The sequence below is a fragment of the Ictidomys tridecemlineatus genome, chromosome 9 (genome assembly GCF_052094955.1).
Source record: "Ictidomys tridecemlineatus isolate mIctTri1 chromosome 9, mIctTri1.hap1, whole genome shotgun sequence".
Lineage (NCBI taxonomy): Eukaryota > Metazoa > Chordata > Mammalia > Rodentia > Sciuridae > Ictidomys > Ictidomys tridecemlineatus.
In genome coordinates this window covers 4,419,224-4,434,715 of record NC_135485.1, presented here as the reverse complement: position 1 = coordinate 4,434,715, position 15,492 = coordinate 4,419,224, and positions in this window count along the sequence as shown.

Sequence of the window (15,492 nt, the reverse complement as noted above, 5' to 3'; positions counted from 1 at the left end):
CTGAACTGGGCCCCTCACATCATGAAGCAGGAGAACTGAGTGTGGAAAGCTGTAGCTGTGGGTATTGCTGTAACATTCCCAACACAGACTTTCTTCCCTCGGGAATCTCCAGTGTGTGTTCTTGGGGGAGTCACAGCTGCGCCTTCCCTGTGGCACCAGGTGGTGGGGTTCCTCCCGTGGGTCCTTCTCAGAAGGGGGTGCAGGTGAACCCACGCTCCTCCTCCTCTGTGCTGGCCCAATGGACGGGCAGCAACCACATCACCTGGACGCTCTTTACAAATGCAGAATCTTGAACTCGCCCCAGACCTGCTGATCCAGATTCCGCATTTTAATAAATATTCCAGCTCAATGAGTAGGCGGGTGAGACGCTGGAAAGGGCAGCCCCAGGGGAACTGGGTGCCAGCTCACCCAACGGCTCACCCAACTCACCTTTGCCCTGTAAAACTTAGTCACGACTGTTGCTATTCAATGTTTGACCACCGGGGGGCACCAGAGACAGGTCATTTGCACTCCACTTGCCAATCAGGAGCTTGGAGATAGTGTCAGAACAGAGCGACTTCCTCCACTCCCTCCTATCCTACTGGGCGCAGGAGCTTTGGGCCAAACTCCTCAAAGGCACGTTGAGTTGAATTCTGCATTTGCAAAGGGACTGCTGATCTGAGATCAGAGAGCTGCTTTCCCTGTGAGAACCCTGTAGTTGAGGCCAGCATGCAGAGATGGGGGCCTAGGACTGGGGCTGTAGGTCTCGTGCTTCCCTATTGCTGCTGGGTGACCTTGGGCAAGTCACTCCTCCTCTCTCAGTCCAAGCATCTCCATCCATAAGTGCAGGCAGTTGGGCCAGGAGACTCCCGAGAGCCCTCTCAGCCCACAAGGCTCAGCCCAGCCCTGGGCCCAGAGCCTGCCAAAGAACTGGGACCAAGCTCCCAGCTCCCAGCTCCCCAGGTGAGACAAGCTCCTTGCCCTGTCGTCCAAGGCCTGGGAGACCTGTAGCCCCTGGGATTGGGGCATCTGGCAGACCTGGATCCCAAGGTGCCCAGCATTCTAGAGGCAACAGGAAACCATCAGGTGGGTGTGAGCATGGGTGGAGAGGTGTGGATGACGAGGGCACTCACCCATCAGCCTCACAGACAGGGAGACTGAGGTCCAGCAAGGACGTGTCCTGTCAGGGGTCCTGTGGCCAGGTCAGTGGTGGAACTGGGGCCAGAACACAAGCGTCTGGGATCTGGGGCAGCAGCCCACATGCTGGAGGCTTTGTTCCAAGGGCCTGGGGCCCAGAACTGGATGCTCTCCTAGCCTGGGGTTCTGGGGGAGCTGGCACTCACTGATGTCCCCCCAGGACCTGCTTGCTGCCCAGAACAGAGCTCCAAGCCCCGGCCAGCAGGGCAGAGAGGGCTGTGAGAACTGCCCACATTCCTAATGCTCTTGGGGTTTCTGCCAGGATAGCAAGAGCAAGGGTCTCTGCCCACAGCAGGGTCCTCAGCTCCCAACTCAGGAACTGGAGACCCACTAACCTACTGGCCACGGGAGGTCAGCTAGTCATCTCAGAGCACTATTCTTACCAGGGCACCCCTCTGCTCAAAATCCCCAGAGGGTCCCCGTTGCCTGGACAATAAAGCAGTGAAGAGATCCACTGTCTGTCAGACTTGGGATCCCAGCCACCAGCCCTCGGATCCACTGCCCAGCATCCCATGCCTGCCCCTGGCTGCCCACCTGCCTGCTTTTGAAAGGGTAAAGTTTCTAAGCTGGAAAGCTTGAATGTAAAAGATTAGGTATTATTAAGTTCCTCTGTTACACCCAGATTCCTGAGATAGTTAAAACAACGCCCTACTGGCCATTTAGCCTAGGGCCCTGTGCAGTTGTCACAGGGCCTGTCACAGGGCCTGAACCAATCAGTTTGAATGTGTAACCCGCTTAGGAATGACCAATCACCCCCGCCCGACCTGTTCCCGCCAATGAATGTGCCAATCATGTCTCAGAGTTGTTCAATTTTCCCGTGCCTCATGATTTGTTCTGATGTATGCAAAGCCCACCACCCTCTAAGCTCTGCTTGACCTCAGCTCTGGGCTCCGGGCTGCTCTCCCTTCTTGAGTGAGCACGGAGCCCCAGGGCGCTGGAATGGATCCCCAATAAATCCCCTTTTGCCAATTGCATGGAGCCAGTCTCTTGTGTGGTCTCTTTCTATGACGCTCCGCCGGACCCTTACACTCTCACCTCTGTTCAGAGGCCCTACCTGTGCCAGGCGGCACTGCCCTAGGCACTGGGGGCAGCAGTGGGCAGACAAGCCCCTCTCTCTTCAGGCTTTTGTTCTGATAGACACATACAATAGCCCACCTGAGACCCATGGCATTTAGCAGGGAAGGAGAGAAGGGGATCGGCACTGTCCATGGGTGGTCAGGGAAGGCCTCAGTGAGAAGGTGGCACATAGCTAAGGCATGAGGCATGGGAGCAGCTGTGTGGGTGTCAGGAGCAGCATCACACAGAGAGAACCACAAGTGCAAAGGCCCTGAGGCAGGAATAAGTTCAAGCATGTATGAGGAAAGTGAGCAAAATGAAACTGGGCCAGGGTGGATGGCCAAGGCTTTGTTCAAGGAGTGGGGACAAGGCTGCCCAGTGAGCCTAGAGGGGCAAGAGCAGAAATGGGGACCACTAGAGGCAGCCTCCTTGCCCCACCTCCAGAGCTCCCTAGGAGCTGCCCCCTCTACCTGAAACTCCCTCCTCTGAACTGTGGCCAAAGACCCTGGCTACTCATTGGAGCAGAACTCACTCCCATGTCCCCTGCGGATCAACCCAGCTGCTCCTCTCTGCACTCCCAGGAAGAAACTCCCTCTTTGCTTCGGGATGCCCACTTGTTTGTTAGACCCCCAACAGAACCTCTCACTTGTGAATTTTTCTTCTGCTTCAGTACTGAATGCTGAGTCCTTGGAGAGCCGGCGCCCATCTGCTTTTACCACCAAGAAGTCAGCAGGCCAACGGACGGACGCTCTAGCAATGCCTGTGAGTGCAAGGGCCCCGGGGCATCCGGCAGAGTCACTGGGCAACCTCCCCTACAGCTCGGTGGCAATTGGTGAGAGGGGCAGGGCAGGGCAGGGCCTGAGCTCCTGTGCTTGAAACATTCTCCAAGACATGTCAGCCATGTGCTGAGGGCAAGTGCCGCAGTCTTGGCTGGGCACAAGATCACGAGCCACCACACACCTTGTAGATTCAAACAGCAATTCTTTATTCCCGAACTCACACAGGCCTCTGCACACATTCTGGGGAAATCCAAGTTCTGCCGCACAATTCACGTCCCCAAATACTTTCTGAATTCCACGAGAACTCAAGGGAACTCAGGCAGCAGGAACGCCCTATTCCCAGCAGGAATAACCTTCAACCTGGAACTGCCCTAAGACCCAGATTGTCTTAAACCGGGAACGCCTTAAACCCAAATTATCCTAAACCGGGATACTTCCTAAAACGTGCAGGATACACCCTAATCCTGGATCCACCCTGCTCCTTGAGCAGGGTCACCTTTCTCAAACACACATGCAATGTCACAGCAAATTTCCATTTAACATGGGGTACGCTGGCAAGGAAATTTCGGTGCGTCATTCCTACTTGGCAATGGCCCTCAGCAGGCAAGGCCCCTTGCTGTTCGTCAGGTGCTGTCCAGGGCATTGGGTGCATTTGTCTCCGGAGACAGTCTGGGCAAGCACAGCCAGATGGTCCTGAATTCAGATCCGCAGCAGCCAGCATCAGCTGCCCGTGTGGAGCCAACGTCCCCGAGCCCCAGCTCCTCCTCTGCAGCCCTCAGTGGCCATAGGACCCTGGGGGCGGGGTCCTTCCTTTCCACCCCTCTGAAATGGGCTGAGAGAGGAACATGAACTCAGTAGAGGACCATGGGGCAAAATGAGGCCTCTACTAGGCAGGGGGTGTGGGTGGAGTGTCAGGTGACCAGAGAGCACAGCCAACTTGGGTGGCTCAGTGCAAGCGCCAGCTCTCAGGAGAGCCCCGCTCAGAGGTGGGGACAGCCTCCCCAGTTCGTCACGCAGTCCACCACCACAGCTGCAGAGTGGATGTCTCCAGGGCTGTGGCTCTGCCGTGCAGCGACCAGGGGCAGGTCCGGGGCCCGGGGATGTCGATGTTGCCGGTCCTGCGCATGGCACTTGGGGTGAGCCTGGACCTGCCCCAGCCCTGCGGCACTAGGATCTGCGATGTCACAGATGCCCTGAGGGATGGTGGAGACCGCTGGTGCAGGGTCTTGGAAGAATGCGTATTTGGGGACTCAGCACCACGTGGAGAGAGGCCAGCAGATTCGTGTCCTTCCACTGCCTGTCACCACCTGTTAGCGCCTCTTGAGGTTTATTTCAGGCACAGTGTTATTCATATAACATCCTATAGTCTGCTCAGCAAAACCCCGACGTGAGCCTGTGCGGTCTTGCCACAGTGACCAAAGGACCAAGCTGGTCAGGCGACAGGGGAAGGTGGGGCTGGGCTGGAGGGAGGCGGCTCTGTTCGGGCCACTTACTCCAGGACACCTCCCTTGGCACGCACGGGCCAGTCAGCGAGCTCCCGAGGCGGACTTTCCTCCAGTGTTGCCGACAGGGAAACTGAGGCTGGGAGGGGGACGCGCTTGGCCCGGGTAGGTGGGTGGCAGAGGGTAGGGCTGGGATGGGACTCGGGTTTATTCACGGGTTGCTGGGCTGAACAGTGGCCCCCAAATTCATGCCCACATGGACCCTCAGAGTGTGACCTATTTGAAGAAGTGTCTTTGGTGACAAAGTAAGTTGAAATCGAGTCACTGACCCAATGCAGCCGGAAAGGAGAAGGAAATTCGATACAGGAGACCCGAGGCCACATGAAGCGAGGTGCCCAGGAGCTCTCGTGTCACAGTGGGATGGGGACCAGGTCAGCAGAGAGCTGCAGGGGGCCTCCAGGAGGAGGCCAGGAGCACATCCTCCTACGGAGCCTCGACAGGGGGCCAGCCCTGCCCAGCCTGGACTTCCGACTCCAACCTGTGCAGGACGCGTTTTTGTGGTTCCCAGCTACTTGTTTGTGGAGCTTTGTTTTGGCAGTTCCAGGAATGCCAGCATAGCCAGGGGACCAGAACAGGCACATACCAAGTGAGGAGCAGGACCAAAGCCCTGGATGGCAAGTGCACCACACCAGGGCAAGTCCCCAGAGCCCACAGTGAGGCCGGTGGCCAGGAGGGCTTTCCGTGCAGCTGGTGGGGAGGGATGACTCAGGACAAGCCAGCAGCGTGGCGAGGGAATTCTGGGTAGAGGGAACAGCCTGGGCAAGGCCCCAAGCTGGGAAGAGCCTAATATCCCCAAGGAAGGGCAAACAGGCCAGCAGGACAGGCCAAGCATGGAAGGTGCAGAGAGGGCATGAGCCAGAGGCGCAGGGCTGTGAGCAGAGGCACAGAAGGACCTCTCTTCCTTCCCAGGCAGGCATGGTTTGAGAACGATGTCCACTCTCTGAAACTCACGTTGAAATTCAATCCCTGCTGTGAGATGGAAGAGGCAGGTGCAGTTATAGGTTTCAGAGCACTTAAGAGGTGAGTCAGCTCTGCCCTAATGAGTGGATTCATCCATTCCCCCGTGAATGGACTTGCAGGTTAATGGTTATCTCCGGAGCGGGCCTGCTACCAAAGCCAGTTTGGTGAGGTCTCTCATGCGTTCCTGGCCTCTGGCCATCGGGTGCCCTGCCCCACTTGAGCACTCTGCCAGCAAGGCCATCACGGCTGACCTGGGGACAGAACCATGAGCCAGAGTGGACCTCTCTTCTGGTCTGGTATGTGCTGCTGGCAGCAGGAAGGGGCCCGGGGGCATCAGGAGGTCTGGGGAGGGCCGAGGCGGGCGAGAGGCATGTGCTCAGGTTTAGGTAATTCTGACTACTATCAAATGGAGGGTCTGAAAACATCAATTCATTCATTCATTTGTTGGTTGATGATACAAACACCCCCCAGGACCATGGCCAGGCCTGTGAATGGGAAGAAATGGTCAAGAGAGTGTGGGCTGCTAGTCTGGGTCTGAATTCTGCTTCTACCCCTAGGGCCGTATGACCCTGGACAAGTCACCCCACAGCTTTCCCCCGCCATGAAAGAAGGAGAACAAGAGTGACGCTTTTCCTTCATTAAGACCAGATTAAATGGTGTCCTCTCCCAGCTGCCCACAGGCTTCCTCTGGACCCCATGGTCCCACACGCTCACACCTGCTATGCACATGCCACCAAAGCTCCTTCTGAAAACAGCTGTGTGTGCTGCCCCGAGCTCAGGTCCTGGCTCCCCAGGCCTCTGCAGGTGGGATCTCTGTGCCAACACCAGATGAGACTGCCACCCGTCCCCCAACATCCTGCTTAGGGAGGAAGGACAGATGCCCTCTGGGATGGCAACTTGTGGTCCCTGCATCTGAGAAGGACAAAGGCAGGCAGAACTGAGAGTCACTACCAAGACTATTTTCTCTGGGAAAACCTTTAAATTCTGGCATGCAGCATTTCTGGTTCTACCCAGGAACAGCCCCAAAGCAAGTTCCAAGATGATTCCTGTATCTGCCTTTCTTCTCCCTCTTCCCAGTTGCTCTCTGTTGCTTCCCAAAGCACCTTGTACCCAGAGTATGGCAGCTGCCATTGTATTGAAATGTAAGGGAAACAGTGATCTGGGATTGTAGGAAGCTTTCTGGGTAATTTCTATTTCTAAAGATTGTAAAAAAACCAATATCTCCCCTGCTCAACTGTCCGAGTTGCTCCCACGAGCATCAAGAACGTTTCCTCCCTGCCACCTCCCCCACCACCACCACCTGTCTCGTGTCAACCCTGTCCATTCCTCTGAAGGCTGCTGCTGAGCGCTGGGAGTGTCCGGAACATCTTGGGGAGGATTTTGAGTTGGGTAATTTGGGCTCCTCCAATTTCCTAAGTTCTATGATGCCTAAGATTTTGTTCTATTGTTTCCTGCTAAATAGATGAACAATTCCCCTCTCCCACCAGTGTGAAAGTGCTTCCGTGGGGAGTGAGGGGGGAGACGTGTGACTGCCCCCACCCCACCCTCGAGGGCACGTGCTTACAGAGCTGTGGCAACGCGTGTGTGAGCCCCTCTAAAGCCCCTGGAAATCAAATCCGGTGCCGTTGTTGGGTTTGGACCTGGAGTGTGTGCAGCACAGCAGCACAGCTGGCATTAGGGACAATCAGGCCAACAAGGTGACCTACCGTGACCCAGATGATGGAGGAAACAGCATCCCCCATCCTTCCGTGTGCCTTGTCCCACTGGGCATTTCCCCCAGGCCAGCTCCTGGTCTCCCCCCGTGGCCCTATGGGGTGCAGGGTCTGCAGAGGGCCACTCAGAGAGGTCTGTGAATTGCCATAGGTCCTAAGACCTGCCCTGCTCAGCCCTCTGATGAAAGCCGGCCGTTTTGGAAGCTGAGCTGGAGAAGAGACGCTGCGGTGCATCCAGAGAGTGGGGTGTTCCTTCTCGCGGGAGAGAAGAGAGCTGCCCTGGAGCAGCACACAGGAAACTTAGCTGCATATTGCTGAAAGAGAAAGAAACTTGTGCAGGCTCGAGTCTGACTCCAGCTCCAGGACCTGGAAAAGAGCTCTGGAGACAGTCAAAGGATCAGTGGGTGCCCGGGTGGGGGGACAGGGCAGGAACAGGTGGAGCACAGATACTACAGTGGTGGACACATCATTATACATCTGTCCAAATCCAGAAAATGCACAGCCCAGGAGTGAACCTGAGCTTGAAGCACGGATTGGGGGGTGGATGATGGCAGGTGAATTGGGTTCATTGTTTGTAACAAGTGTTCCACCTGGGACAGGAGGTTGACATGTGGTGGGGGATGGAGGGCTAAGCAGCGCTTGATACTTCTGCTCAAGTTTTGCTATGAACCTGAAACTGATTTAAGACTCTTTTTTTTTTTTAATAAGGTAGGGCAGAGTAAAGTCAGCACCTCCTCCAGGAAGCCTTCCCTGACTCTGGCCCTGCCATGGCCTCCTGCCAGGAATCTGCAGCCAACCTTGCTTCTCCCCTGGGCCAGCTCCTCCGGACTAAAGGGTGACCGTGGTTTCCTGATTCTGAACCATCAAGCCCTTAAGGGCCCTGGGGTGTGTGCCTTCAACCCTTCTGTCCCCTGCTGTAGAGCATGCGGTAGTGTCCGTGGAACACCCGCTGCCCCTGCTGATGATTGGGTGGGCTTGTACGGGATGAAGGATGCCCAGTGCCAGGCACCTTGATGTGCTCAGCTGTGGTCCGCTGCTGCTGCCGCTGTGCCCAACCCTGGTAACAGAGCCCAGGGACCTGAGCTGCCATCAGGACATGTGACCAGACCCCCGCTATGAGCTTTACTCCCTCCCCGCCTTGTCCAGGATGGCAGGCTGAGCCCCCTTCCCAGGTGCCAGCTGGGCAGCAGAGCCCTCACCTGGCCGTGCCTGGGGGTCTCCTGGCTTCCAGGAGGTCTCTGAATGGCGGTCCTCCCCACCAGGAGCATCTTCCTTCTCAAAGTTGCCTCTGTCTCCTGGATGCTCCCTTTTGGCATGTGAAACTTCCCATTTACTTGGTGACTCACCCACGAGGCATTAAGTGGCTGTCACTCTCTGCCTTCAGAGGCGGTTAGATCACGACTCAGACGCGCAGGCGGCCACAGAGCTCCCGAGACAATGCCGCGTGTGTGCGGGGGCGTGTGGAGGTGTTGGCAGGCGTGGGCCCAATGTAGCACGCACCCTAGTGACACAGAGCTGTGTGACCGGCACCAAACTCCCCCAGCACCACCCAAACTCTTTCCACTTGCACTGTGATCCCAGGAGGCTGTGGAGGGGGCACAGTTGGGGTTTTTAAAGGAAAGATGGAGAAGAGGAAGAGCCCAGCATGGGCAGGATGGCGGAGGGAGGTGGATGGAGGGGACTTGGGAGCCTGGAGGCTCTGCCACCCAGCAGTTGTGGGATGTGTGACCCTCTAGGACATGGAGGGCCGACCCCAATAGGTCACCTGGTGGTAAGACGATCATCAAGCTGAATCAGCAAAAACAGCTTCCTACGGAGGTGTGGGCAAGAGCAAGTGGGGCAGCCTCAGCAGGGCCATGGAGGGCGGGCCTAGGTGGGAGCAGGGCTGAGTGAGCCCAGGGCTTACCCAACCCCAAGGTGCCATGCAACTGCTTTGCCCCACGTGACTTCCGTGGAATCTAGACTCCTGGCCCAGTGGCCCTGGCAGGACAGCTCTGTGGTGGCTGTGTGTGCAGCCTGGGTGACAGCCCCCAGCCTAGGAGCATTGCCCCACCTCTCCCAAGCCTCTGAGGCCCAGGGCCTCTCTTCGAGGGCAGTTCTGACTCAGGAGGCTGGGGAGCTCACAGCAGGAACCTGAACTGCCGGTGCCTCGATCCCCCCCACCCAATGATAAACCATGGGCTTTTCAGTCATAAGGCTCAAGTGTCCCCATGGATCGGAGGCCCCAGGGGGAGTGGCACTGTTAAATGCAGATCCCTGGGCTTGGCTCCTGGGGTCGCTGATGTGGGTGGTCTTAGGTGTGCAGGATGTGATTGACACGCCACCACATTCTTACTCATTCACCCAGTAGGCTAAAACCCCAGCTCAGGTCACAGAAGCCATGCTCTGGGGGCCACAGGATCCCTGGGACATTCAGCCTGGTCATTTGGGGGCCACTTCCCCAATGCTCAATACTGCTTGTTTACCCCCCTGCAACTGTGAAAGGTGACTTGGCAGCCGATGCCTGTTTATATGCCAAGGGGCTGGTTGTTTTCCCTAAGGCTGCCCTGGCCAGGGCAGGGGTTTCCACGCCCTCCACCCAAGTCCATCTGAAGGAGCTTGGCTGGATCCTAGACCACAGCAAGACCACAGTGCCAGCATGATGATATCATTGTATGAGTGCCACGACTCAGTGGCTTAAAACAACAGACATTTGTTCTGAGGCAGTTCTGGAGGCCAGGAGTCTAAAATCAGTATCACTGGGCCAAAATCAAGAGGAACCCATTTCTTGCCTCTTCAGCTTCCCGTGGCTGCCAGCATTCCTCAGCCAGTATGCCAGGCCAAGGCCAGCATTCTCAGCTCTCCCTCTGCTCAGTCTCCACGTGGCCTGCTCCCCTGCCTCTTTCCTATAAGGATGATGTAACTACATTAAGGATCCTCCTGGGTACTGGGATGACAGCCCCTTCCCAAGACCCTCAGCTTAATCTCACACCTGCAAAAATCTTTTTCCAAATAAAATCACATTTGCGGGTTCCCAGAGCTAGGACATTATTTGGCCTAGTACACCAATGGTCCCAAAAGGCCCCAGTTCTGCTCTCTTCAGAAGACAACTCACTGGGCCTGTTTCCATTTTTCTGTGGAAGTTTGGCGTAGCCCAATGTCTGGAACTGGCAAGAGGTCAATTGAGTAAGTGGAAGTGAGTTTTAAATAGAAACTGACAAGGAAGTGGGTCAAGGTCATAAACGAAGATTCTTAAAGTTGTGGGAAGAAATCAGAATGAGGTTAGGAGAGGCATATTTGGAGGTCACACTAAAGAGTCCTAGAAGCAAGAAAGAGCTTGCACGAGGGCTATGCATCCGTGATGCATTCATTCATTTGATGCCCAACAGAGGAGAACAGGGCTGGGCCGGCAGGGATCAAGGGCAGGCCTGGAGAGAGGGCGCTCAATGGCCAGTCTTTCTCCCACCAGAGCTGAGCTTCAGTAAGTCCTCCTGTATTTTCACCAGTCATTGCTTTAAATATTTAGCTGCTAGAGTTTCCGGCACGTTGAGATTTATGATGATTAAATCTTTGTGGTCTGTGCCTCGGACTGTTACATAATACTCTTTGTTCCTGTGAATTTGCTCTGCCTCTGGGTCTTTCTTATCCAATATCAGTTTGCCATTCTTGTTGCTTTTTTTTTTTTTTAAATTCCACTTTTCCAATGTCCACTTGGAACCTCCACTTGCCAACATTTTTGGTGTGTTTCCTATAAACAGCACCTAGCTGGTTTTGAGTGTTTCACACAGTCTTACAATGTTTGCTGGGAAATTCAGCCCATACCCATTTATTATGAAAGCTGATCTCTACAGTTATTTATTTCTTCTCACTTTATGTTTCCTTTTGCTAAACTGTATTGTTATCCTGCTATTTTCTCTCTTTTACCCCTTCCTTAATTTTGGGTCTGTGAACCAAAGTTATCCATAAAAGTCATGTTTGTATTTGGGAACTTCCAGTTTGTGTGAATTTTGCTGACTGGAGCATAGAGACCTGGAGGAGAGATGAAGTGCTGTGATTAGGAAGCTTAGGTTGTTTGGGGCTTTGACAGCCATCTGTCATGGGCCCACGTCTGACCTGGCACATGCTAGGCTTCGCAGACCTGCCTCCGTTCAATGTCCAGGTTGGACAGAGCATTGTTTGGCAGCCCACCTACTGTGATCCCACCTATTTTAGGGGGGGTCTCTGTACAACCTGTGTAACTCATAGGAGAACCGTGTTGTTCTGGGAGACCATGTCCTTCAGGGGCTCACGTGGCTAACTTGAGTTGGTTTCTGGGGCACGCTCACTCATGTGGGCTTGAAATCAACCACTTTCTTATTTCGGATTGACCTTTCTTTTTTTTTTTTTTTTCTTTCTTGGTACCAGGGATTGAACTCAGGGGCACTCAGCCATTGAGCCACATCCCCAGCCCTATTTTGTATTTTATTTAGAGGACAGGGTCTCACTGAGTTGCTAACCGACCCCCCCCAGCCCCCCACCAGTTGTTGAGGCTGGCTTTGAACTCCTGTCTCAGCCTCCCAAGTCACTCGGATTACAGGCTTGTTCTCCCCAGCCCTCCCTCAGCCTCCACCCATTAGCTCAGAAGCCCTCTGCTTCTGCTCCACTAGTTGCTGTTTTTGGGTTCTTGAAAGTCGGGGTCAAACTGATATTCTCTTTTAATGTATTAATAGTAAATGGTGAAATCCTCACTTCCCCTCCTTCCCCACTCTCCCTCCCACATGCCAAATCAGACTTTCCTTCCTCCTCCCTCTCCCCTACCTAGATGTGGTCTTGGAATGCTCTGAAGTTTTTCAGTTTCAGGCTAACACACACTTCCCCGCAGCAGCCTGTGGCTTGTACCTAGGGAATCCTCAGCAACTGCAGTGGCTTTTAGATTAAGCCACATATTTTGCAAGGGTCATTGCTTGCTGCCACTTCCTGTTTTGCAAGTCTGTTCTATTTATCAGTCTTGGCCCTGATTGAGCCCTCTCAGCAGGAGGGCAACTTCAGGGCTCCTCTCCCTGACAGGAGGCCCAGGCCCACTGGGCCTTCTCCCTGCAGTGTCAGGCTGCACCCTCTCTGTTATCCCCTGTGGATGACTCCCACCACAGCTCAACACAGAGCTCTCGATCACATGACCAGAGTGTCTGGATACTTTCAAAGTCCAGCAGGAATCTGGGCCACTCAGATTCTCCTTCTGAAATGGATGTGATGCTCCTTCTGAAATTCTTCAAGATATTCTGTTTCCTGGGGATTCGTGCCTCAGAGCATAGCTGAAGCCAGGGACACTGCCTGACTTTTTTCTTTAACCTGTTTGCCTTCCAGTTCTCCCTGGGACTCCTGTTAACTGCATGCTACCCTTCCTGGGACTCTTTCAAGTCCCCCTGCTTTTTTTTTCCCCAGATGACTTTCGTGTCTGTATGGGTATTTGCTCCGAACTGTCTTCCACTTTGCTAACTTGGTTCTCTTTCTGCATTTCCTATGACTGTGAGTTTCCCAGTTCTGTGGAGATGCTAAACGTTGCTATGTTCTACTTGACGCTCTCTGAAAGCTGTCTTGCACATTTTTGTTGAATTTTCTGTTCCCGTAGGTCCTCAAGAGAGGAAGGGTTCCATCTGTCCTCTTCCCCATGCTTGTCCCCTGGAAGAGTTTGTGAAGTGTCTCTGCTTTTGTGTGATTGTGTGTGCAGTGTCCATAAAGACCAGGCTCTTTTCTCCTGGGCAGAAGAGGCCAGCCAGCAGCGGGTAGACGAGGAGGGCATGGATGTCCTTGAAGGAGACAAAGAATGAGTTGGTAAGGTCCTGTGGAGTTGCTGAGGAGGCCTCCTGGCTCTCGGCCTCACAGATGTGAGCAGAGCTGCTGTTCCGGGAGGGCGTGCTGCAGCAGGTTCTGGTAGGCCCGGGCCCTAAAAGTGCCAGAGGACCGTGGATGGTTGAAAATGAAAGAACCTCATCTAATTGCTTTTCAAAGAGTCTCAAAGATATCAAGACCTAAACGGGAAACAAATGCTACTTGAGATTAAGAACATGAAATGTCTAAACTCATTAGTGCTGTGGCTTGTCCCCTGAAAACTCATGTTGGGGGAAGGGATGGGAAGAGGGAGATAGATGGGCACCTGTTATAGGTACAGAGGAACAAGAGGTTGACAGTGGGCTGGCTGTGTTGCACAGTAGGCTGACATAGTGACGTTGTACTGAGTGTTTAAAAAAAAACCTAGAAGGATTTTGAATGTTTTCACCATAAGGAAATGATAAAAGTTTGAGGGGACAGATATGTTTACCATGATTTACACATGATGCAATGTATATGTGTACTGAAACCTCATGTGGTGCCTCATAAATGTGTATAGCTTCTGTGTCAGTTAAAAACATAAATTTAGGACTGGGGTTGTGGCTCAGGGGTAGAGCACTCGCTTATTACATGCAAGGCCCTGGGTTTGACCCTCAGCACCATATAAAAGTAAATAAATAAAATAAAGATTTTTTTAAAAAACCCATAAATTTAACGGCAACAAAAAAAAAAGTTATTTTTTTTTTTCCTCTAAAGCAAAGTGTTGAGAGGTGGCAGGATCTTTAGGGTGGTTGGTTTTCAAGAGGGATTAATAGCTTTTTTGAGGTGTGGGTTAACTGTCCACCAACTTCATTTGTTGCCTACGGAGCAGGGGAGCAGGTGGTTGTGAAGAGAGGCTGTGTGTGTGTTCCCTTCTTCCCACGTTCCTACTTCTCAGCCATGTGATAATGTAGCACGAGGCCCTCGACAGATGCAGCTGCCTGATCTTGGACATGCCCACCTCCAGAAACATGAGCCAAATAAACTTCTTTCCTTTATAAATTACTCAGTCTTGGGTATTCTGTTATAGCAACAGAGAACAGATTAAGATAATTAGTTACCATGGAAATGCAAATTACAATTACAGAGCTCTTTTTTTTTTTTCCCAATTTCCATTTCAGGGAAAGTGTTTTTTTTTTTTTTTTTTAAGTAATCCCCTGTGCAATGAGTGCTCTCTCAGAGATGAGCTGGAAACAACTTTGAGAAACTCATTAACTTGTTTTTGTAAAATGTATCTACAGACCTGAGAAAGCCATCATGATTCAGTGTTCCTGCTTCCAGCACTTAGCCCTAAGGAAACAGCCCCACAATGTAACTCATGGTGACTTCCGAAAACACTTTCTTGGATGCACTCAGTCCCAAAATACAAGCATTTTCTGAATTAGAAGAGAGGGGAGTGTTCCAAGTGACTGTGGACAAAATACTAAGACTCAATTTTCTTAGCAACAAAACTGAGTCCAATGCCACTTGTTTCCTCGGGTCCTTAGGAGTGAAAGAGTGGAACAATAACAACAAAAAATTCCATGTGTGAAAATTCCCCTAAATGGATCCTTGTCAGAGCCTCACTGCTCAGCCCAACCTTCCTTGCCTCCCTTCCTTCCTTCCCTGTGAGCCTCAAAAGGTTGCAGGAGACGGGGGTCAAGGGGACAGCTGGAGGATCAAATGCAGAGACTGATGAACTTTGTAGCTTTGACAAAATCCCTGAGGTAGTGGCTCAATGGACAAAATCCATCTCCAAAATCACTGGAATATTTGCTCCCACCTTGCAGAGAGTGCTGTTTCTAACATCTCTGAACTGCAGTTTCTGTAAAGATGACCCAGGACAGGTATCTCAGATTGATTGTGGGGACCAATGATAGAGCAGACAGGGACTTCCACTTCAGGACTGGAGGCCTGTATCAAGCATGGACCTTTTCCCTCTTATCCAAAACACATCTCTCACACACTTCAGGGGACCAAAGAAGGGGGTCTCCCAACTGCCAGAGCCTCACATCACTCCCTGGGCTAATATATGCTTTCAAAGGAATCCCACAATTACCTCGTGAAAAGCCTGCTACGTTGCATTTGATTTCGTGCACTTAGAGCAATACTTAGTTACACGTACACATTTAAATGGGCCGCATTTTTCTGCCCTGGATGCTACATTGTGGGAGATCCTGTATGTCTAGCAGCATCAGAATTAAGGCGTCGGCGCACAGTAGGCGCTCGAAAGGTGTTTGTTAATATTACAAAAACAAATATAATGAATCCAAAGGTGGTTCCCCGGGAGCCGGAGTCCGGGGTGAAAGTCGCCCCGAACCTTGCGGGTGGGTCCCACCACCTGTTACACACCCCGCCCACAGCTCCAGCTCCGCCACGAAACGCCTTGTGGGCGGGGCCAGGGCGCGGTCCTGGGCCGAATCCGCTCGGAAACTTTCGCTGTAGGCGGTCCAGACCTGCCCTCCCGGCGCCCAAGGTCCTGGAGGCGCCGAGGGAGAGACG